We start from the raw sequence: 24,509 nt of genomic DNA, 5'->3' as shown, positions 1-24,509 counted from the left end.
AATGCACCCCAGGATCCCATTGGCCCTCCTGGCCACAAGGGCACATTGCTGGCTCATGATTAACTTAACAGGTCCTTCTCTGCAGAGCTGCTTTCCAGCAGGTCAGCCCCCAGCCTGTCCTGGTGCCTGGGGTTATTCCTGCCTAGGTGCAGGACCCTGCACTTGCCTGTGTTGAACTTCAGGAGGGTCCTCTCTGCCCAGCTCTCCAGCCTATCCACATCCCTCTGAATGGCAGCCCAGCCTTCTGGTGTGTCAGCCACTCCTCCCAGTTTAGCATCATCAGCAGACTTGCTGAGAGTGCGCTCTGCACCTTCCTCCAGGTCATTGATGAATATATTGAACAAGACTGGACCCAGGACTGACCCCTGGGGGACACCGCTAGCTACAGGCCTCCAACTTGACTCTGCGCCACTGACTACAACCCTCGGAGCTCTGCCGTCTAGCCAGTTCTCAGTCCACCAGGTAATAAGTAACACAAAATAAGAAAACGGGCTTCCAAAAAGTGCTATAATGGCTGTAGAATGTTTATTTAGAACATAGCAAGTTAATAAAAGATTAAAAGTTAAATCACAGCACTTGTTCCATTTTTACTGGAATATTTTGCTCTTTGTGTGAGGAAGAGTGATTATTTTTCCTAATTCCTATTCTGACTCCTCAGTCAGATGAATTTTAAAATCTCATTTTTCATGTTTGATGATTCAGATTGCTCTGAGGCAGGGATACCTGTTTTAATTTAAATGAACTATTTCTGCAATAGGATGATGATGAGATAACTTGAATCAGGTTTTCTGATACAGAATTGGAAGCCCACAAATGGGTATACCTTGTTTGAAACATCGTTGCTGCTGTGTATGTTGGGAGAGTAAATGTTTTTTACGGACCAGCGAGGAACTGGGGATGTCTCATCAGAGGGAGGGAGAAGAACAGGGTTAATTGTTCACTGCCTGTCTCTTCCAAGGATGAAGTGTTATTGATTTGACTTCTGTATGAAGCTAGATAGTTAGGATTCAGTGAACCTCCAAAACTGCGTATTTCTCCACGACAGGCAATACGTTCTTATTTCTAAAACAATGTTACTGCCATGCGGTGTGGATAGTCCCTTGGTATGTTACTTTTTCATTTCAGTTAGTGTTGGCAGGAAAATGCTACTGATAGTTATCACAAGATATTCCTTTTAAATTTTTAACTGGAATCACTGAAGACAAGAGGGCCAGAAATGATTTTTGTTTCAGCAATGGGATTCCTTTTTGTACTTTGCATAGAAAGTTTTGAATCCTTGATGCTAGGTAGTTGAGGCTTTCAGAATGTAAATAATACAGATGATTGTCATATTTCAGGGAATAAATTAATAGAAGTATTTCATAATAAATATTATGGTATTAACAGAAATATGGCATCATTTAGGGAGACTGAGGTTCTTCTGAGGAGAATAGTGGGGTGAACAAAGTTGTTACGCATCTGGAAGTGCACCCTTAAATTTTGGTTAAGAATGCTACCTTTCTCTTATAACAGGGATGTCACAGAAACAAGCTTCCTAAACTTTTGTTGCTTGCACATGTAAACTATCAGTTCAGGAAATCTGAAACTGTTATTTCACTTTTTTGTCCCAAGGATTTATAAAGTTACTCCCGTCAGTTTATAGGTGTCAGTTTTAATCTAAAGAAGATAGAATTCAGTCTTTTGCATTTCTTTTCATTTTTATAGAGACTTCCACTAATGATAGGGACGAATGTAATTGCCACTATCAGTGGGTCTGAACAAGCAGTTCCATTAAAGCAAATAGAATTGAGCGAAACTAAGGATGAAAACTTTACTTTATAGTGTGAAAATAAACAAAAATAAATAGTGTTTCTGTTCTCAAGACTATGTTTTTTCTTAGTGAGTAATCAGAGTAGTCAGTCTTTATACAGCCTGTGTGCTTAGTAGTTTATCTCCTAGTAACAACTAAGGACTTCGGACCCTTAACAAAGTCCAAGGAGGCTGGTATCACTATGCCAGTGGAGTAGCTTGGTACTGTGTTACAAGTAGTTTGCTGGTAAAAGCTGCAGACTTCTGTGTAACCGCATACTGTCTGGTGAGTAACAACTTGAAAAGACCTCAGCTTGCTCTTTAACTTGAGACTACAAAGATACTGAAAGGTGCTGACTATGTGATCGCAACAAGGAGCGCGAAAGAGAATCTGTAACCTGGTAGAGAACCAGCTTTAAATTTACGTTTTTGAAAGCATGGAACTATCTATGTTTCTGAAGTGAAAGGCTGTGTTCAGAGTAGTTCACTTTCATCAAAACTTTGTTTTCACATGAGGAGGAGAGGAGGAAGATCACACTTCACTGATCAGTTCCTTCATCAATGAGATTGCAATTGGAAATAATAATGGTGAAAATTATACTTTTCCTTGTCAGTAGAGCTAATCATAAAGGCATAGTAAGGAGGCGTAAGTGGGGGAAAAAATCTGATGTTCTCTGAATTATCCTGTAATACAGTTTTTTACAGTTTTCTCTGAGGTGGAGAAAATATTAAGTAACAGTGGAAAGATATCACTTTCTTATCCTTAAAATAATTTAAAGTGGTAGGCTGAACCGTGCATCTTCATGGCTCGTTTAGGGCAAAATATAACATGAATGTTTCCTTTAAGAATAACTCACATTTATACTCATAAGTTACTAGTTGGCTTGTCAGGTGGTACGTTAAAGCTAGAGCTCTGGCAGACTTGAAATAGCGATGATTTTAGTTGAAAATTTCTGGACTATCTTGCATCTCCTGAGGTCATTCCAGAAATTCCTGTTGTGGGGTATATATCGTGTCTTAAGTTCCTTTACCTGTTTCTACTGTAAAATTTTCCACTCTAAATACTGCACTTGAGCATGTGAAGTGAGCTCGCATGTGACTGTGTGTGTGTCATGTCTGTTCTAGTGTTTGTGTTTGTTAGGTTTGTGGGTTGTTTTTTGGTTTTTTTAAGTTTCTGTCTGTTTTTCCTCCCTGCATTATAGCTTCCTGGCCTTAAGCAAATACTGTATAGCTTGTTTAGTTTCTGGGTGATGCAGACAGGACTTAAGATTTTTCGTTGAAGATCTGAAAACAGTAGAGATTTAATAAGATACCTAACCAACTAGTTCTTCAAGGATTGATCAAACCTAGCCAGATCAAATCCCTGGGGTATTATTTACTGCTTAGTAAAGTACTAGAATTCTAGCTCGGAAGAGTATGAAGCTTTGCATTGCTTGTGAACTTTCTGAGGTAGCTGACAGCTGATGATTTTGAGCTCTCTCAAATGCTCTCTTTTTAGCAGGAGTTTGCAATGAAATAAAGTGGATATTCAGGGAGAGCTGAGATGCAGTTAGTCAAAGCTGTTACAGCATGGGAGTTAAGGGAGGTAATGGAGCAGAAGAATTAGCCTCTTAACTGGATAAGGACTCTCCTCTTACCCGTGTAGAGGATGGGGAGTGCAAAACAATGTGGTCATGTAAGGTGGAGAACTAATCTAAACAGAGGAAATGTTATATAACATTTGGCTGCCACTTAATTTTTCTTATGCGTGGGTGGTGGTGATTTTGATGCTTTTGGCAGGAACTCTGCGTTGCTGAGCTTCTCAGAAAGTCTCAGATTGTCTTTATGTTCCTTCTTCTGCTGAGCATCCCAGATTTCCCTCATGCTCTGGTATGGGTGACTGTTCTGTCAGATGTATGCTGTGAATGGGACGGAGCGTTTGTAGCCACCTGTGGAGATTGATTCCTTATTTCTTCAGGTTTCATAATGGGAAAGATACAAAATACCTACTCTTCTGAAGGAGGAAAACTGAACTCTTTTTCTGAGCTTTCATGCTTTTAATGTTTACTCTTAAATTTTTTGTTCAGAATTTCCCCATAGCTGGAGAGAAGTCTTTGCAAAGGGGAAAAGAGGATCCAGAGGAAATTGTTTCCAGTATTGCCCTGCTGAAGTTAGTCCTAGATGTACTTAGTCATACCTGCTATTTTATTGATTTGATTCTGCTGCCTCTACTTCTCCATAACCTGTACACACCCATCTTGTCCTCACAGAAGTTGTACAGAGGAATGCACATAACAGTGTGTGCCGTAATTAAACAATTCTGTAAGTAACTCCATTTTATTTTCAATCATTGAGATAAATATTAGTTATACTGCACTTGCTCAGGCTGTCGTTGGATTGTTTCATAAAGGTGCTGCCACGCTTAAGTATACCTTCAGGAACAGGGCAATACAAGATACATAATGGAGGGAGTTTCAACTCTTTCAAGACAGCTGTTCCTGTCAGCTGACAGGGACAGACATGTTGACTTAAATTCTTCATAGTTCAGAAGGCCTGACTTTTAAGTGCCTTGATGGTGTGATCTTGAATCCCCAAAAGCAGTTACTAAAGCATCTTTAATTTGTAGGAATTGTACCTATGTATGTTCTGTAAATGTTTATTCCCCCTCCTAGAGCAAAAAACAAGGACGTGTATGATGCTAATGGTTCCAGGAAGGTTGGGAAGGCCTGCCATGATATCCTAATCAGTGGGAATTCTCATTTTGGGGGATCAGATCTTCTGAATTACTGTTTTATTTGTGTTTGCATCAGCTTTCCCATGCCAGATTGGCTAGTTATTGGCCAGCAGTTAAACTGCTTCATGCAGCTGCATACATATGGCAATATTTACCTGGAGTAACTATTATTGGGCAGGGTGAATCTATGCCTTCCATCTCTGAGTGTGCAAACTTATATCTGTTGCTGATTGTGTGTGTCTTGCATTATCTTGTGATCCTAGCTTAAAAAAAAAAGCATCTAAATCTTAAGAAAATGATATGCATATGTAAGATTGTATCAAGACTGCATCTACTTGGCAGTTATGCATACAAAGTGATTTCATTAAACCAAATCATTTTGTTCTTCTATTGAAAACCTGCTGTTGAGAGACTGTCCACTGTATTTCATATGATGTACATGGCTGCTGCTTCCTAAAAAGCAGCTGCAGAAGAGCAAGTTTTCATGAAGGGTACTGATTAAAGTGCAATCCATAGCTTTAGAGATAACTGCAGATAGGGAAAAGAAACAAAAAACCCCAATGTGCTGCAGGTGTTCTTTTGGCTGACAGTTCTTCTGTTCTTGTGACCTGGAAAGGTGGAGACATTTTTCTAAAATTCTGCAGAAATTTTAAGTGATAGCCAAGAATAATGATGTGGAAAGAATCAAGAATTAAAACAGGAGAGAGAACCTTGTAACTTTAGGAAAGCTTCTAGATCCCTAGGTTTGGTAGCTTCTGCTGGTGTCATGTTACCTCCACTGGAGTGCCATGAAGAGGTTAACAAAGCTATGAAGATGTATGTTACAGTTATCATTTTGCTGATGTTTGAATATTTTTTGAGTTAGCTGCATATTTCTCCTCTTATTGTAGATGATGTATGTCAACCTTTAATTCTAAAATTTTCCATCCCTTCAGTCTGTGAATAGCAGTTTGGCACCTGCAGCTTTTCAAGGACTAATTTTGGAGTTTTATTTCCTGATGCTTTAATTAACTTCATGTGAGCTATCAATGTCAGTACACGTTTTTAGAGCATCTTTGCTGTTGGGGAGTGAATTAGTTGAAGGAATTACTAACACGATAACTTGCTTTTCTCTTTTAGTTTATCAGATCTAAACATACGGTAAAATGCAGTTGTCTGAAATTAATTTTGTGATCTTAGTTCAGTTCTGCCTTTATAAGCCCTGCTTCTCTAGGCTTGCTCTCACTTGCTGCTTTCTTTGTGTTCCAAGCTGAGATACAAATAATTCAAGTGGTGCAAGTTTGTTCAAACTCTATTGCTTCTTACCTTTAGTTATAATCCCTCCAGGCTAGATTTGCCCTTCTGGTATTGCTGTATCCTATATTTTGTCATTTATCTACTCCAGAAGTACAAATAATTCTTCTGTCCTGTCACATTTGGAACAATTGCTTGCCAGAGTACTGCATAAGAAGTGATGTCTAAACTTGAGTGTCCTCTGGCTGTGTAATACCAATCCAGAATTATGATGACTTAAGGAACAGCGATGAATAACGAACTGCCTTTTAATGCAAACTGTGTGCAAGTCTAAGTGGTCCCATCTCCCAGTCATTTTGCCAAAAGCATTTGACCCCTTCATATTCTAATTGAAGCTTTCAAAATCTATCTAGATGTCTCTCTAAACTATATGTACAGAATCCATGAAATAACTATTATTGCAGTAAATTGATGTAATAAAAATGTTAATATGTGAGCTACTGGTGATCAATAAGCTTTTAATCAATTTGCAAATATATTGTCCTTTTTAAAAAAAATGGAAGTACATACAAATTTGCTTTCATTGTGTTTTATTTGAATAACTTAAGCTTTTCACAAGGGAACCAACCTATATTTAAAAAAAAAATCTGTTTGGCTCTCTGCAAGCATGTTAATATTAACTATGGTACCTTTACCTTCAGATGCATTTTAAGGAGATTTGCATGCTAGCTCTGGGGGCCTCTCTGCAGTGAGTCCTCTTTGGAAGATTAAAAATAAAATCCGTAACTTCTCTGTTGTGGACAGAAAATGGCCATTTTCCTTTCTGCGTGCACGTACGTAGAGTATGGCTGTAGACTCAGAGGGAAAAAAGAGGTCTTAAAAGAAGGATATTATATGGTAATAAATACCCTGATTTAAGAACTTTGCAAAGTGAAGGATAAGTGTGGTGCAGTAAAATGAAGGTCAAATTAATCCTTGAAAAATGATTTTCTTTCAAGCTAAGCACTGTTATTGATATGTTTTGGTTTTCAGCTTGGGTATTTCTATTCATCTAGTAGGAATTTGACTACTCATTTTGTCTTTTTAAGTTGCAACAATGAGGGAAGAAATACAGCAGCAGCTTTTAAAGGGAGCTTTAAACAGTTATCATATTGTGACATGTTTGGAAGAGAATCCACGTATTTCTAGGAAGCCCCCTCAGGTTCCCTATACTCAAGACGTAACACCTCTACAGCACCTCCCAAGGAAGAATGGATGTGATGCAAAGCCCCTTTTGGTCAGGAAAAATCCTCCCAATAACTTCAGACCTGTTACGTATAAAGCATTAGTCAGATGTATTGCTAATACTACTAGTAGAGTAGCTGAAATGCTGTATCAAGATATCAGTAAGTTCAAGTGCATAGTGTAATTTTTAACAGTATAAGAAAATTCAGTAATGTAACTTCAAATTTGCTGCTTGATCACAAAAGCCAGCTGTTTGATTTCCTTACTTTGAGGTAATAGTATTAAGAATACAAAAATAAAATTGTGAGACAAAGATCTGAGAAAATGCTCTTGTTTTAGGAGCTAATCTTATTTACTCACTTGTGCACTGTAATCTACATTGCTTTTGTAGCCTTCATTTTCAGCTTTTCTGATCTGCGTGGTGCACTTAAATTCTATCTGTAGTAATATCTTGGTGGTGTGGTATCCCTTAGCATCTTGAGGAGTTTTTTATTTGTTAAGTGAGGACTGTGTTAATCTGAGGCAGTAAGATGATGAAGGGAGAGGGTATGTACTGTGTTAGGGAGCAACAATTGTTTTGAATGTTCCTCCTGAAAAATAATAATCAGAGGTTCTGTTGTGCAGTTTCCCAAAATGAAACCAAAGCTATAACCCTCAGATTTTAAAACCTCTCCTTTTTTAAGACCTTTACCCATTGCCCGAGGGAAGTATGGAAATTACTTGATATAAAAATGTATCCATCACATAAAATTGCTACAATGAGAACAGTTTCAGAAGTTATTTAAAACATCTGTTCAAGGTGGTGCTCTTGAATCTGCAAACTGGCTGGTTGTTAAGGGAAAATAGACATCTTTTTTAAGCTGTTTGACATCTCCCCTTTATTTGGATCTGGAAATACAGTAACGTCATAAACACCAGAAGTACAGAGCGGTATGAAACAGAACACTAATCAAAATTGCATTTTAATCCTGAAGACATGACTTGGGGATCTAGAGCAGTATTGGTGGTCTTCTCTTTTGCCCCTGAATTGATTCACAGATGTTTAATTTGTATCCAGTATTCTATAACATAGTTCATCAGTAAAGTAGGACTTAAAGGTTCCACCTAAGAGAAGGATGACTCTCATTTGTGCTCACTGTACTGAAAGTCAGTGCACTGATGACAGGAGGGGATCCTGAATGTGGCAACACTTTTAGAATGTTACTAGTTGCTAAGCTTGTAGCTTTCCAGCCAATACTATAATAATGTGATGATGTGGTGGGGTAAGATATCTACTGGGATGAATAAAATTGGATAAAATGACTGTAGATTAATGTTTTACCAGTTGAGTATATTGTTATCCGTTCTGTTTGTTACATACTTCTTGGTTAAGGGAATGCTTATAAGAGCTTAAAGGGGCTGTATAAAATTTCCTGTTCTTCTGAGCCATGACTGCCATATGGTATGGGATTACACCTTTCACTAGGGAGAAAAAAGAACTTTAGGAAAAAGTCCCTGTTCCATAGGTTAGAGATGTAATAATGTTAGCCTTCACTACGTAGTAGTTTCTTGCAATGTATTTCCACCTGCCATCAGTAGCATAGTTTCAGAGGAAGCAAGTATTTCCGGACCAGCTCTTACCTGCTTACTGGTCACTCTGGTGCTGAATGCTTCTCTTACAAAGTTATTTGGGGTGCTGCCAAAAATATAAGGTGAATATAAGGGAATCATTCAGCTTTCACTGATAGGTAGGAATGAGATACTCAGAAGAGAAGACACACTATTTTAGTTGTATCATAGATCTATGAAGTACAGAAATTAAATAGACCGTGTTGATGAAAACACTTTCAAAATCACTTAATTTGGGAGACTATCTATAAGGATGTGAATAACAGAAGTCTGCATCACTTTTGAAAATGGTGCTTCTACACCGAATTCCTATTGTTTTTTCCTTGAGGAACTATGTCTAAATAACTTGAAAAGTTTTGAAAACAGTGTTCTGTCATTCTAGCTGTTCTTTTCTGGTTTTCAGCTGAAGGCCAATTTGGGGTTTTGGTAGTGAGCAAAAAGGCTTGTGGGGTTTCTCTTCCATTGCTGCGTTTTACCAAATAGCTCTCCATTTGGTTGCTGTAGTCTATACAGTTTACTGAAACTTTGTCATGAAAAGTGAAGAAATATTAAAGCAAGGTAAAACTAAAAGATTTGTGCTTTCGGATCATAGATAGCAGACAGATTCTGACCGCATGTGGAAGCAGTATGCCAAAAACAGCTAAGCCACAGGGAGAAGATGCCAGAAGCAGTTTCCTGTGTCATGTAGGCAGTGCTCTGGGGATAGGTTCCCAGATTACTAGATTTTACGGTTTGATATCAGAACATCTTTGTGAACTGAGTATTGTAACATCCATGTTCCTCCATGTTCTGTGTTTACTGAAGAGTTTGCTCAAATCTCCTGCTACCTATATTCTACCAAAATAGTCAATTCACTTGTGCCTTTTTAGGTATTCAAGAGGATTTTGGAGGACGTTGCCATGCAAAAATTGTGTTAGCATCAAATATTTCAATAGCGAGAGAAGCCCACAGGAATAAGGTCAAGGATTGCTTTTTGATGCACTGGGGCTAGAAGTTAGATGAGGTTTTATGATTCATGTCATGAATAAGAAAAACACAACAGGAACTAAATGTGAAAAGCTGATCTCTGTGGACTGACTACAGCTGTAAATGAAACACATTGAGACGTATCAATGAGCCATATTGCACAAGAATAGACGGATGGCAGAGCCATTAAACTTTTATCATGTGTATGAAGTTGAAAGAAGTCTTGCTACTCGCTTTTCAAAATGATTTTTCACTGTGAGTCCCACAAAATGCACTGCATTGACACATTCAGTATGTCACACTAGTGTATTTTTAAATAGTATGGATTTGGGCCAATATATCTTGAGAGCTGCAGAGAAACATGGTCATGTGCAGTTTTTTTTAGATAGCATGTCTGCCAATACATTTTTTAAATGTAATTTTTGCTTGAGTTTCCCCTTTTTATTTGGTATCTAGTTGTTATTACCTCATTTCTTTTCTACTACTCATTTCCCATTTGACCGTGTTTTCTTGTCTTTGATACTTTCTTCTTAATTATTCTTATTCTTTATGAAGATTATCCTGAGTGATTGAGTTTCATGCCTCTCTGCTTATAAGGCAGTAGCTTAAGGCACAGTGTAAGTCAGCGCTGCCATCCAGAGAAGTCTCTTTCCCTTACCTTGGCTGCTACATTTCATCTGTGTGCTGGCATAAGCACCTATATAGCAAGGAAATGAGTTAAATCAGGCAACAGGTCAAGGCCGTGGCTAAGGTGGCAGTTTCATAGATGGCTGACCCAATCAGATAACTCATTGCCACAAGAAAAGGGGATGCTTCTCTTCATCTCCCCCCTCTACTGCTTATGGCTGTGCAGTCACGTACTTAGTCTCACACCAGACCTGGTGGAGATGTTTGTTGGACCCTTCCAGGAGTCAATAGTTAGAGGTTTTTGCTTTGGCAACTTCATGCTTTATGGAGTGAGGTGTCACAAATCATCTAAACTGATCTGCTGGTTTGCTACAGGAAGAATAGTGCTGCCTCCTGCTTTGTGCTGGTTTTGGCGTTAAGCATGAGGAGCTAGATCAGCTCACTAAATCAGATGAACCTGGCCCACCAGAATCTTAAAGTGTAATGAATCTACAGAGAAATAATCCTGTTGAATCTTTATATTTTTATTGTGAAATTAGGTGGTACTTTATCTTCATTGGCAAAGCTGGTTCATGTCATAGTTTACTGACTACTGAAGTTGTCAGCTTCACTACCACCAGTAGAAGTTCATGACAGATTAAGGCCTCTCTGGCAATGTGTAGCGATGAAAATGCAAGTCAAAATGTTGCATGCATGTTTTGCGTCTTGGGTAAGTGTTCAGATGCTTTTGTATGAGTTTCGTGACTGTAACCACATTAACTATAAACGTAGGCACACAGGTCTTGGGAAAAACTATTGGTTTGTTTTGCTTTCAAAACTAATAAGCTTTTTTATTGTGTTCATTATGACACCGATGTTTAAATTGTTGGTGACAATAGTGTAAAAGAGGTATAAATAAGTTTTTAACTAAATTCCACTTCTGTGATTGATGCTGCTGATGTGTATTGATAGATACTCTGCCTTGGAGAACGCATGCAGTAACATGTAGAACAAAAATGTCAGCAAAACTGGTACGAAATGTACATGCCCCTGTATATGGGAATGACCATGAAGGTAAAGGAATTGGATTGCTTGGAGAACTGAGGTGTCAATAGAGTATTATATTAGATAGTTCTTCTTTGCTTTAAGTATTAAAAGAGAAGCTGCTTTAAAAAATGTTTTATGTTACTGCAGCATGAAGAAAAGTACTTTTTCGGATTTCAGAAATGACAGGTCAGGTCCTGTCAAATCAGGCTGGGTTATGTCAGTCCCATTCTGTTACCTAACTGTACATGAGTGATGCAAATTGACATTATACATCAGCTGGGAAATCTAAAGATTTTTCAAACCTGGAAAAGAATGAATGTCTCTCAAAGCGTCTTGATACTCTTCTTGAAGCAGGGGAGGCTCTTAACACAGGAATAGCTCTGCTGAAGTCAACACAGTTGTTTTTCTGCTCTTAACGTCAAGTGCTACTCAATGCAAGTAATGATATAGTATTCTGTTCCACAAATCATCTTATAAACTTACTTCCTAAGGTTATTCCATTTTTTGTGTTTTGAATGTTTTCTTTGACCAGCTTGCCAGAAGTTTTTGTTTAATGCTAGCTTATCAATGTTTAGCAATTGTTTCATGGTGTGTCGTAACTTTGAAACACTGTTGTAAACTGCTCCTTCTGTAAATTACACTTTTAGAACTGGGGCTCTGTGAGTTTATGCAGTAGTGGACCCTCCAAGTGGAACACTTTTTTGGATGATATGCTTGAGGGTGATGTTGGATATAATGTGTCTACTAGCAAGTCACTTCTAAAAATTTGGTTTCATAATCATCTCTTCCCCTTTTACTATTATTTGACCTTTTAAGCTAGAATTAAAAAACAATGAATCCAAAAGACTTTACTAAGAACTTAGATGATTCTTCTGACTTGGTACTGCTTTTATAGTCTTATGCTACAATTTCATCTTCTGTGCAAGATATCGTTACACTTTCTAACAAATGCAGCCGTAGAAACAGCTTAGTTGTTTATTTTACTTTTTTTCTAATGTCCTTTAATAGCCAGGCTGTTTTTTGTTTCATGCATACATACCATTAGTCCTTTAGAGTCTACCAAATACCACGTTTTCTATTTTTGTTCAATAACTATTTTTGGAACACAAATGTTTAGTGTAACCCAAATCTTTTAAATCTTACTGTACCGTTCTTTGTGGTGTTCTCAGTTCTACATCTATTAAATGGGACACTTAAATTTCTTTTTTTTCCAGAATCACCGCTGTAGAAAAATGTTATCTTGAAAGTCTAATGTAGGTTATACCTATTTATTATATTTATTTATGAACTGAATATGACCTGAAGCTGGTATATGATGTACTAAAACCGTTCCTGTCAGCCTGAGAAATTCTCACTTGATGCAGCTGGTTTTCTAATCAGTATCTCGTTCTTTCACATGGCTTACCTGTTTTGGTATGTCCTGCAAGGAGCATTGTACAAGTTTCATGTGCTTCTGCATGGCATTTTCAGGAGTGTTCTTGGGAGGGAGGGTATGAGCTTGTAATTCCAAGGCACCTGCTTTTTTCTTGACCCATTGCTCTGAAGTCTCTATGAACATACATTTTATGGATGTGTCTGTAGAGAGAGGAATGTCTGGAAGACAGATCTGCCTAAGAACAGGTGAGACGCATGAGACCAAGAATGAAAGGTGGAGGAAAAGGAGGAATCGGATGGATCCAGTAGTGGGCCTTTTAAATGAGATGGAATAGGCTTTTTCTCCATCTTTTCTGTGGAAATTTAATGGCTTCCTCTGATTCTCCTTTATGTGGAATTCTTTCCTGGAGGTACTAGGCTAGTCTCCTTTCAAGGTCATTTCTCTACTTAGAGAAAGATCAGCTTGGGGCATGAAGCAGCTACTGTGATGTTGTAAATAGTCCCAGAAGGAAGGCAGAGGTGTAGCTGCAAAAAAAAAGTGTTCCCACTTTACATTGTGCTTAATCTTCAAATTAGTTGGAAGACTTTGTCCATATTGTGACTGTGGCACTTATTAGTTTTTGGAGGATAAGCAGGAATGTGTTTATGTGCGTATCTGGTACAGTTGTGGCAGCCACCTTTCCTCTATGCTTTCCCTTTGCTCAAGTGCTAAACACTTCGGCCAGCTGGGAGTTGTCTTTATTATATATTATGTCACAATAATAAAAAAGTCTTTTTAAACGACATTATCTCAGTGTAAACCAAGTAAGTCTGTTTACAGTCTGTAGTAAATTGACTTGGTAGTAGTGGATGCTGCAACTTACAGATCACAAAAATGGGTTGTTTCTTAATATGTATTCTTTCTGTGTTTTAAAAATCATAATTTGACGGTTGTGGCTTAATATGCAGCATAGCAGGTGCTATCATTTGGGCCATTTTCAATCTCTGCCATCAAACATGGGCAGATTTGGAGGCTGAGGCATGGTTCAGTGCTGCAGCATGTTAATTAAGTGTTTCGCTTTAATCTATATTACTGTTCATAATCAAGCTACACTTTCCAGCTGTTCTTTCACTATATTCATAAGAATTTTTTGGAAACTAACTGTTCTGTCTATGAGAGATCAAGCTCACATGTTTACAGATTTGAATTACTACTGTCTTGTTTGCTTTAGTTGTTTTTAACATAGATATTATCTTTGTCAGTCTTCAGGAGTCTCTCACTCTAGCAAGATATTAAGTATGTCTGTTTAAATGAGAAGATAATGTTGAGTATGTAACAAAGATGTAGAGTATGCTGTGTGCATGCAATGCATCACTTGTCTTGTGGCATTTTTCTTCCCAATTATTGTTCTCTCTTTACAGTTGCATGGTATCTCCACCCTGCCTTTTTTTTCCTTTTCGGAAAACTAACCTGTTACTCTGGCCAATAGTCACTTGCTCTTACCAACTCTATATAGTGAATAACAAGGGGAGAATAAAAGTTTAATAACAGAAAGAGATTTATGGTGTAGTTTTTCTTCTGAAATCTAGAATTGACTTCACTGAGTGAATGCTAGTCCCTGGGGGGGGTGGGGGGGGTGTTTGACTTTTTTTTGTTTGATTCAGTGTGGTGTGTTTTTTCCTCACTGAGTTTATTCCATCCTCACAATATGTGCTTTTTTTTATTCATTTATTGTTATACCCATTTATTAGTGAGAAATATTTCTGTGCCTCCATATTTTGTGATAATACATATTTCATTCTCCATCATTATCTCCTCTCTAGTGATACAAAACTTCATCTGTTTCCAATCTCTAGATTTGAGATGTCTTAATTTCCATTAACTTGTTGCCCACATAGAAGAATGATAAATCAGTAAGTAAACAAAGTGCTTATTTAAGTTATTAAATATATATATTGTTAACTTCAGCGAAACAGGTAACCTCTTTTGGCACTGTACGAGGCCTTTGCAATTGTGAAAATAGAGAAATTTGATTTTATTTATACCTTTTATCTGGTAGCGTTGTAGATCCCGCTCGTTAATCTTAATGGTGGAACGGGCCAAAATCCGTGCACCTCTTGCTGAAGATGGCTAAACCATAGCAAGAACGAGTTGGAACCCACTTGCATATCTCCCTGCAACAGCAGTGTGTGGATTGTACATAGTAGTTTTAAACCACATGAACGTCTCCAGAATTGGCAACTATTTTTGCCTTGATGACCATCTTACCACTCAGGAGTAGCACATGTAAAGAGAAATATAAAATTATTATTTGTGAGGCCACTGATTATATATCTTTAATGAATCAGCTTTAACTTTTTCTTCACTTAATTTTAAAAAGAGCAGAGTTGGAGAGACTCCAAGAAGTCGGTGCCCATCAAGGATCTTTACTGTTGCAGTGTTATTTGCTTTAACAGAAATATTTGTGAAGCATCCATAAAGTTTATTTACATACTTCCAAAATCAGGGGCTTCCTGCAGCTGGAATAAAGAAAGGAATAAAACCAATGCTTTGACATTTTGAAGGCATGACCAGCTAATAACAGCACAGGAGAATCCTTGAGAGCATTGGTCCCGGAACTAGTTGTTTGTCGAGTGTTGGGTTCTACTGCTGAATAATTTTCTAAGTAAACAAAAATTAGCATCTGTGTGCTTTGTTCTTCTCTTGTCTGTGACCTGTTTGGCTGTGCCACAATAAAATAATAAATCTGGCTCTGTTACAGCACAAGCTGGTTGTACATGCAGATGTAAACAATCCTTAGGTGAGCGCAAGTGATCTTGGTGTCTGTCCAGTTTCATAATCTTGTGCCAGCGTCTTATGAACTGGCCAAAGAATGTAATCTCTTAGTTCATTTTTGATATTAGTGAAAATTTATGCCTGTCACTTATCTGTTGCTAGCATCTTAGAGACTTAAGGACTAAATCTACCTAATTCATAGGCACTGTGCCATGTTGTGGAGTCTGCTGACCTAAATTCAACACTCAGGATCTCCATACCTTGCTGGGGTCAGTTAGCTGCTTAAGAATGCAATTCGTATAAGCCAGCAAAGGAAAGGGAGAGCTGCTGCAACTTGCCAGCGGGTGTTTATCCCTTCTTCAGGATTACCGCTTTTTAAAGTGCCATTGGTGCTCCACTGTGAGAAGTGTGGGGCAGATAGGTGAGTAGTAGCATGAGAGCCTGTCCTATAACATGATTGCATAGTGCTGAGAATATCATAGCTTCCTTTATTCATTTTTTCCCACCCTACATGTGATTCCAACCTGTAGTTTTCATAACAACAAAGAGTATACTGGGCATAGGATAGTCAGCCCTAGATAGTTTATAGTATTCTCATTTGCATCTTTCCTTCTCCTGCTTGTCACCAAATATGCTGTCTCCCATACACAAACACTTAAGGACCCTTCCCTCCCCCCCAATGCCTGTCAATTTACTTATGAAGTATGCTAGCCTAGATATTCCTTGTATATTTTTCTAAACTTTTTTGGGGGGTACCTGACTGTGCTTCCACTGAAGAAAATGTCACTAATGATATTTTCATAGAAATTGTGAAACCAGAGCACTTTTGATTCTCAGTGGATTTCATTGAGAATATGTGCAAAAATAGCTTCTAACTGTTTTTGCGTTAAAATAACCGTATTGTAGAAATTTCACAAAGCAAATCTGAGAAGGGCAAAACAGAAAATTAAAGAAAAATGTAAATGTTATCTCCCTAAATGCCATAAAACAAATGTTTAAATACACGTAGAACTTGTTCAGAGAACCAACGTTAATGCCTTAATGGCCTTAGCATCCCAATTCAAGAAAAGGTATTATAAGATAACGGAAACTAATTAGCATACTTTCACGGAGCTTTAGGTTAAATTGCTTTGCCTTCAGAAATTTGTTTCAGTTTTAATGATTTTTGTGTTCCAGAGCATAGCGTTTTGGGGGTTTTGCTGCTGTTTTTTAAAGTCAGACGAGCATAAGCTTGTCATATGATTTTTCCATCAACATCTTATCTTCTGTTCTGAAGTCTTGAAACTTTGCCAGCATTGTTGTTGCTTTGTGCTTTGGGAACACGCTAAGATGAAAATGATTCTGCTGTAACATTCATCTAAGAGAAACCTTTTGACATCAGATGTAGGGGGAAGAGCTTTTTGAAGGCAGGCTTCAATACTAAGTTGGCTGAAATTCCTTAAGTATCTTGGATCAGGAAAATCTTTCCAGGATAATTGCATCTCTTGTGCTCTCATGCCTGCTAGTATTTAGATGTAATCTGTGTAAAACATTAGTTTCCAAGATCATAGAATAGCATTGGTATATGTTTTGCCTCTGATACTGAAATAAAAAAAGAATTTTAATCCCTTGCTAATTTCCCCTAAATTTTTTCCCGTTATCAGGAAATGGCCAAACCTATGAGCAAATTTTTCTATATCAGAGAAAATGGGAACCTGTAAGGGTAACTGGAATATTCTACCATATGGGAGGTGTCAAATCTGGGGCTGAGGATAGGTTTGTTTTCTTTAAAGTATAGTTTTCTAAACTGCGATTGCCTCTGTTTAGGAAATTAATTGCTTCCTGGAGAGGCCAGCTGTGCTTGCGGAAAAAGGTCTGACTTCTGCTGACGGTTAGTGTCTTAGTATTTGAGTGAAGAAGAAATTACTGTGGCCTTCTTGCTTGTTTAGATGGAATCTTGCTTTCTTATCTCGAAGCACTTTATGAGCATTCCGCCTTATAATACGCTAGGGAAGCATATGTCATTATCTGCATATTCCAGATGGCTAAACAGAGGCGCAGAAATGGCAAGTGGATTAAGCAAAGCTTTACAGTATTATCTGGAAAGGTAGGAGCAGTCTCTAAACATGCTAACTTCATGTTGTGTGACCTGCCCAGAAGAAAATGGCTCTACGGACCAAAAACACATGCAAATACTTCAGCAGTGTCTATTGTGTCATAGAAGGTAAAAGGCAAAGGCTGTTCAACCATACTTGGGGAGAGACAGGGAGGGAGGGAGGGAGGGAGGGAGATCACTAGACAGGGTAAGAAACTGAAGCCTGGGGTGGAGGATGTCTGCAGTGTGCTTTTGCAATTTAAACATTCAAATACTAACCTCTTTGGCTGTTAGCGTTTTTCTATTTCTGTTAAAGTTGATCACTCTTCATATATGGTTTATAATTTTTAGTCTAAAATAGATCACACTTTGTATGGAAACAACAAGAAGACTGTATTTAGTAAAACTCACGTTCACATATTGAGACAATTCTTGCATGTTTGCATACTGAAGAAAGAACAAATGCAATGCACGCTATCAAGCTGTTCTTTACAGCAGTGGAAATCTATGTCACTGCTGGATCACACAGTTAGCATTGGAGAAGCAGCATCTCTGTGTCCACGTGCAGCGTGTCCTATGAGGAAATGCCATTGCTGACTAGCTTTCCCTTTCCTCCTCTAACTTTTTATATTATGCAATATGAAAAATCCTCTCTGGAAGAAGTAGTAAACAAGCAAATTTTTCATAACTTAAGCTTTGAATCTCCCATATATCTAACTGATGTAGCCTGGGTATTTTCTAATCTAGCATGCCATGCTAGATAAATTATCCTTATGTGCTTCTAAGTATTCCTGGCAATCTATAATTGTAAGTTCTACAGTGACAACAAGCTAGTAACATATAGTGTGGCAGGATTATACAGGGAAAGGTGTATGGGTTTACAGAAATAAATACTACTTCCCTGGAATAGCTTGATGTATTTCAGTCTTTAAATCATTTAACTTCAACAGTTCTCTTCTTGAATCATTGACACTCTCCACATTAATGTCTGTCTTGTTTTTTAAACCTTCCCATGCAGACTTCTGTTGAATATGTATATAGGGTTGCTCCCTCTCCCTCCAGCTATGTAGTATTGACACTAGAAAAGTAGCAGCAAACTTTAAGTAAAGCCTTGAAAATTTAGTAGTTGTCTGTCAGAGTAATTTTTATAGCCTTTTATTTAGATTCCTCCTCTTTCTATGGCCTTGGTCTCTCCTCCTCTGTAAAAAGAAAAGGAGAGGGATGTATGCTCCTGGTTAAAACTACATGGACTGTACAAGAAAATGTAGCTGTGCTGATGAAACTGCATCCTTTTCCCTTGGGTTTTTCCCTGAATCCCCTAGTCCTCTCTACCTTTTCTCCCTTTGCTGATACTTGCTGACTTCCATTAACTATGAGTATAGGCAAAGCCATTTTGGAGGGGGACCTGAACAGTCTTTATTCTCTAAAAGCAACTTACGTTTGAACCTTTTTGTCACTGCAGCACTAGGATTTCACTTTTTCCCTACTTCCTTCTTAATTATTGTATAGAATATGTTTTAACTCTTTCATAGCTTCCTTTAAAATTTGGGTGGAGGGAAAGGAGATTGGTTTTGTTCATTTCATGGAAGTTGTTACTTCTGATTTTGATTAGGCTGCCTGCTTTGCATCAGTATTAAGTTACCTTTCTGTGATACATGGGTCTAGCTTAATTTCTGAATCTAATTTACGTCTTAATTCAGTATGAGACCTTCAGTCTTTAAATATGCATGCTGTACTAATCACTTGAAACTCTGCTCTGCCAGTCAGGCCTGTATGCTCTTTAGGGTAGCATATGTTGCCTGTTAGCCCATCAAAACAGAGAAATATGCAGTATTTTATTAGTGTGGTGTTCAGAGCCCTAGTTATGGATTATTATGCCAGGAAGAACATAATAAAGGTGATTCTTACCCTAAGAGCTGGAATTGAAGGAGATGATGAGCAACAAGAAATAGAGAGATTAGGGAAATTAAAGAAGCAAGGAGATGACACTGATCAGCATGTTACCAGGCTAACTGTTGTCAGCCTGTGAAAGACAGATGATATAATCGAAGAGGCAAATTAAGAAAAAGATCTCTGCAGAAACATTCTGAAGATGCAGCTTTATACATGTGAAAGTCAGAACGTCATAGTAAATGCCAAAGAGCTGGACAAGTGCTTTTGCTAGGCTCTCATATCTAAGCCATATCTGCATTTTGCAAAGATCCATGCATACTGTCTTCAAGATTCAGTATTCATAGGAACTCCAAGACAACGACGATGCCCAACTTACGAACCTGAGTAATGGGAAAGAATATGGAGTTGCTTATTGTGATCAAGGAAGAAAAAAGTCAGGGAGATGAGCTGATATTTAAGCTTGGAGAGGAGACAGGTCTGGAACGGAAAGGTAGTTTACCCAATTTTCAGCACAGAGATGGTAGTTGATTTTTGTATTTGCAGAGGAAATTACCCCAAAACAAGATGCAGGGGGAGAAGACAGGGACCAAAAACAGCGTTTTATAGAATTCTCACAAAGCGTTTGAGGGTAGAGCATGCAGGAGGAGCGATTATGTGTTACTAACCGTTCAACTGGGAAAAGTCTGAGAAATCAGAAGTACTATTATGCTAAATTATCCATTTCGTATATTAAGAAGGAAATTTACTTTATAAGTTGGGAATCTTAAAATATCACAACTTTCATTGTAAGAGTTCATTAGAATCTTGTTTTTGGCTGGATACTGAATATAGGCTTTGGCTGGATACTGAATATAGGCTTTGAAGTTCTGAATTAAAAATTTTTTTAAACCATGAAAGAATTACTAACGCTGCTGTCATGAAGGATCTTGTGAGTGCATCAGCTCTTCTCAGAGACATTAATAATTAATGTCAAATCCCTGAGAGAAGGTTGCTTGTAGTTTCAAATAAATTATAGAAGAAATTAGTACAGAAATCTCTCCTGGCAAGCCTTGCAGTATTTAATAATCTCTGTGAAAATAGTGTCTGATGAGAAGGGAATCCAAACCTACCTTCCTTGCATTTAGTCATGTTTTCCTACATCTTTGGGAAGGTTGAATTAGACAGCTTGTTTCCTTGTCAGATATAGGAGGCATTAGGTTTGCTTATACAATGGTACAGAAAGCAGAATGATGTTTAAAATGAGATATCCTAGTATATATCAAAAGAGATAAAAGCTGACAAAGCTTGTACTAAAGTTTTTCTCCATTACCCTCCTCCTCTCTGAGATTTGCATTCTGCCTTCCATCTTTAAAAGTCATATACTTACTGTCGTTCTTGCTTATTCTTAGTACGGGCATCACAGTGGATTAAGTACTTCCCAGTGAGTCATATAGGCATGTATATTATTACGTTTGCTCCTTAAGCTTCTGATAAAGGTGATGCTAATGTCTTTTTTTTTTTTTTTTTTTTTTTTTTTGGAGGGGAGGAGAGAAGGGGGATTCTGGCCAGTATTCTTTGTTTAATAAAATGTTTTAACTTGATTCAGAATTTAGGTGTGGGAGTATCGTATTTTGGGATGGAGAAAAACAAGCGAAGATGGGTATATATGGAAAGCACCTTTTATAATTGTCTTGAAAGCAAATACCCCTTCTCTGATTTTGTTTCACAAAGACGGCTAGCTTCTTTTGAAATTTCATTGGGATTGCAAAACAAACCATGTAACTGGAAGAACTTTTTTTTCTGTAAATGTTACCTAAAACAAAAAAGGGAAATGTTGGATATATTTTCTTCTCTGATATAACCTTCACTTTAGCAATATTGCAGCTGTAGATGGGCTTTCAATCCAAGAATATCAAGATTTCTAACATGTCTGTTGCCATCCGGGAAGAGAGAGTGATTTGAAATAATAGTCTTTTCAAAATTTTAGCTGATTGCTTTGTAGTGACCTAATGATTGTATCCATGGAAACTTGCAGGGGAATGCCAGACAGCTGCAGAGTGGTTAGAATTTTCTCTTCTAAAATTTTACCTAGGTCTGTCAGTACAGAGTTTCACAGGCCGTTTCCGAAGCATATCTACAGCCTTGAGTATTTCAGATTTGCTGTAAGATTATGTAAAAGAAATGCTAAATCTAAAGTAATTGTATTTCCTATCTGTAACAGTTACTTAACAAACTATATGTTTGAGCCAACAGCCTCAGAAAGATAATACTTTAACCTCATTTACAAGTGGATAGAACAAGGTACAGAGAGAAGTGACTTGCCTACGGTCACAGGAGAAGTCAGTGGCAGCTGCAGAAAAAGAACTTGAGTGATGCCTACAGAGTTGTTTCATCCTTATTCACATGGAAGCTGATGGAAACTTTAGTGTTGATTAAATTAGAGAACAGCATTAAGCTAGTATTGGATACATTTGCAAATCCTGTACAAAGCTGACAAGGTGGCAGTTGATTACTTGCACGTTCTGTTGTAGAACTAGGTTTAAATAGTAAAGTGGTAAAGCCAATGTATTGATTCATGCCAGTTTTGTGAGATAAATATGTAATGCATTTTAAAATAGTATCATGTGTAGTCTGTAGTGGACTTGCACATTAAAGGGCAGCTCTTCTACCTAAACTTTTAGGAAGATCTGGATTCTGCAAGTACATGGAGCATGTAGGCTCTGAGGCCTAAACTTTATGACTTATATTGTTTTTTGTTTGACTCTTTGGCCATTTGACTTCTGTGACATTTTAAATATCTAAGTATATTATGTCTTGAAATTTTGCGCTGAAAGTGATTCATCATTGAGACAGTACAAGGAGTTGCCTTTATCTACAAGGTGATTTTTCTGCAGTCTACACTTGGTTAAAAATCTAGTGAGAAGCTCTAAACAAAGCGGTTTTTCTACCTTACTATGTTCCTAACTGAGATGCAAATGAGATGTGCCACATCTTGTTAGTGAAATGAATACAGGAATTGTTTTTTCTAAAACTGTTGTAGAATTTGAAGTACTGATTCAGGAATTTTACCAGTCATAAATGTATGGGATGTGGATAATTTCCTATACTGTAAATATACCAGTCTTGAGCAGGAAATGAAAGAAGACCCAAGTCCTTCAATGATGTCTTCATGGTTCTTTGCATCCCTGTCTCACACGAATCCTAACTGTCCTTAGTGAAGCCCTTCTCAGTGGTGCAAAGATCCTCTGAAAAAGCCCTTTTCAGCAGAAGGCTGGGGATGGGGTTCTGGCTTTTGTTAGAACCCTACAGTGGTATTTGAGGTATATATCTTCTGTCTCACCTGTGATTTATATACAGCACAACTTGCTCATGAATACAATGAAAAGTGAAAGATTTCTTGTATTATACTGAAGTGGTATTTTTTCTTTCCCGAGATGGCATTCCATCTTCTGTCAGAGCATCATCCATTGTTATAACAGCATTAGCAGAGTAGTAGTGACTCAGAAATAAAAATAGAGATGCAGTGAACATATTGTTCTCCACATGGACTAAAAATATCTTCTGAATGAATAATGAATATTAACAGGTTAAATTATAGTTCACATGGCACGTGTGAGCTTTGAAATAAAAAATAACATACTTAGGCACTAAAGGAAGTGCTCTAAAATCTCTCCAACTGCTCTGATGATAATTTTATTGTAACTATTAGTATAGCCATGATTGTAGTGTGGCTTTTTGCATTCGTATTTGTTTTTTGAAATAGACAAGTGGAGAGGTATATATCTTGCTTTGAGTTTTCCTTTTTCAATGTTCAGCTGAATTTAAAGGCTTTATGTTAAGACAGCTTTGGAAACTAGTATGTTCATACTATATGCTTTGCATTATGTCTCTCCAGGCACAGCCTGATTTTTGCAGTAAGTTTTGCATAGCATTTATCCACATTTGCACAGACTCTGAGATCTCAAATAGCATGTTCCATGGGAGTATTGTAACACAAAAACAGTAGGACTCTTTTTAACACCAGCTCTGGTGGAGAAGTCTTCAGAAGATGAAGACACAACTTAACTTGGCCTAGTAGTTGATGCTCAGAAAGAACTAACCACTGCATTATCTCTTGCCAGCTTTAGACTTTCTTTTGATCCTATACATGAGATCAGCATGTTATCCTTAGACCAGTCATACATGGTACAGCCGCCTGGCACGTTGTGACAATGAGTCATTGTTCAGATTAGCTATAACTTGCATCTCCAGCCTATCTTAAGATACTATACTGCAATGCAAATGCTTAATATGAAGGTGCAGTGGTCAGTAAGTGTAAAAATGGAATCAATGAGCCAGTCCATTGGTGACTGCATGAGATTTTGTATGTCTGTAATGTCATATTGTGAAGATTTGCTGGAACAATATAGTTTAGTATAGATACGGCCTCAAGGGTGTGCTAAATGAAGGCTGATCCCAGCTGGGGCAAGAACTGCTTGGTTTGTATGACAGGGTTGCCACTAATTTGAGACATAGCGTTTAGGTTGAGCTTGTTCCTATCCTTGTCCGAAGTCAGATGTTTTGATATCTAGCATAAGTGTTGCAAGAACTCATGTTTTATTAAACTGAAATACTGACAACTGTCAGTTTAAGGGCATGCAAAAATAGCTGCTTTTTTTTTTTTTAAAGCAAATTAAATGTAAATCCAGTTTGAGGCCAGTACAAATACATGTTTTCAATCTCTTGACATTGCTGTCAATCACCTTAGTCATTGTGTAGTTGTCGGTTAAGGTACAGCTGATTCTATTTCAAAACAGCAACAGAAAGCATTGAAACGATTAGAAAGGAAGAGGAACCACTGTATAGTAGTGAAGTTATGTAACTAATTATTTATTTATCCTTACCCTTGATTTTATCTGTCTTCTGTGACATATTAATGTGTTGCATCCTTGAGCAAACAGAACTGTGAACTATTTTTTGAAGCTACAATTGTCTATTATTGAAATTTGGTATAGTGCATAGCAGAGCTGGATTCCAGTCTGTTTTAGATACAAAGTAAATAATAGTGCATGCTAATAGACTAAAGGAGATTGCTGTCGTCCCAAGTGTAATTACCACCTATCCTTTTTCCATTTTTAGGTAGGTTATATTCAAATTATTAAACAGCTGCTGGTTTTTTAGGGTTTATCCGTTTCCACATGCGAGTTGTGCTGTAGTTATGGGAGGTTACGTTGCCCTTTACGTGAAAGGGGATGTGCCAATTTAGCCCG

At 37.7% G+C, this 24,509-nt stretch overlaps 1 long non-coding RNA gene across 4 annotated transcripts in view; it reads left to right on the top strand.

Moving 5' to 3' along the window:
• Positions 1 to 1,973: 1,973 nt before the first annotated feature.
• Positions 1,974 to 24,509, top strand: part of LOC104146339 (uncharacterized) — a 62,825-nt gene continuing 40,289 nt past the window's right edge. For all 4 annotated transcript variants that reach the window (XR_011143276.1, XR_011143275.1, XR_011143278.1 and 1 more), the window contains exon 1: positions 1,974 to 2,074. This is a non-coding gene — a long non-coding RNA (uncharacterized lncRNA). The remainder of the gene's footprint in view (positions 2,075 to 24,509) is intronic.

The sequence above is a fragment of the Struthio camelus genome, chromosome 10, assembly GCF_040807025.1.
Source record: "Struthio camelus isolate bStrCam1 chromosome 10, bStrCam1.hap1, whole genome shotgun sequence".
Taxonomy (NCBI): Eukaryota; Metazoa; Chordata; class Aves; order Struthioniformes; family Struthionidae; genus Struthio; species Struthio camelus.
This window is presented reverse-complemented; position numbering and strand designations above follow the sequence as displayed.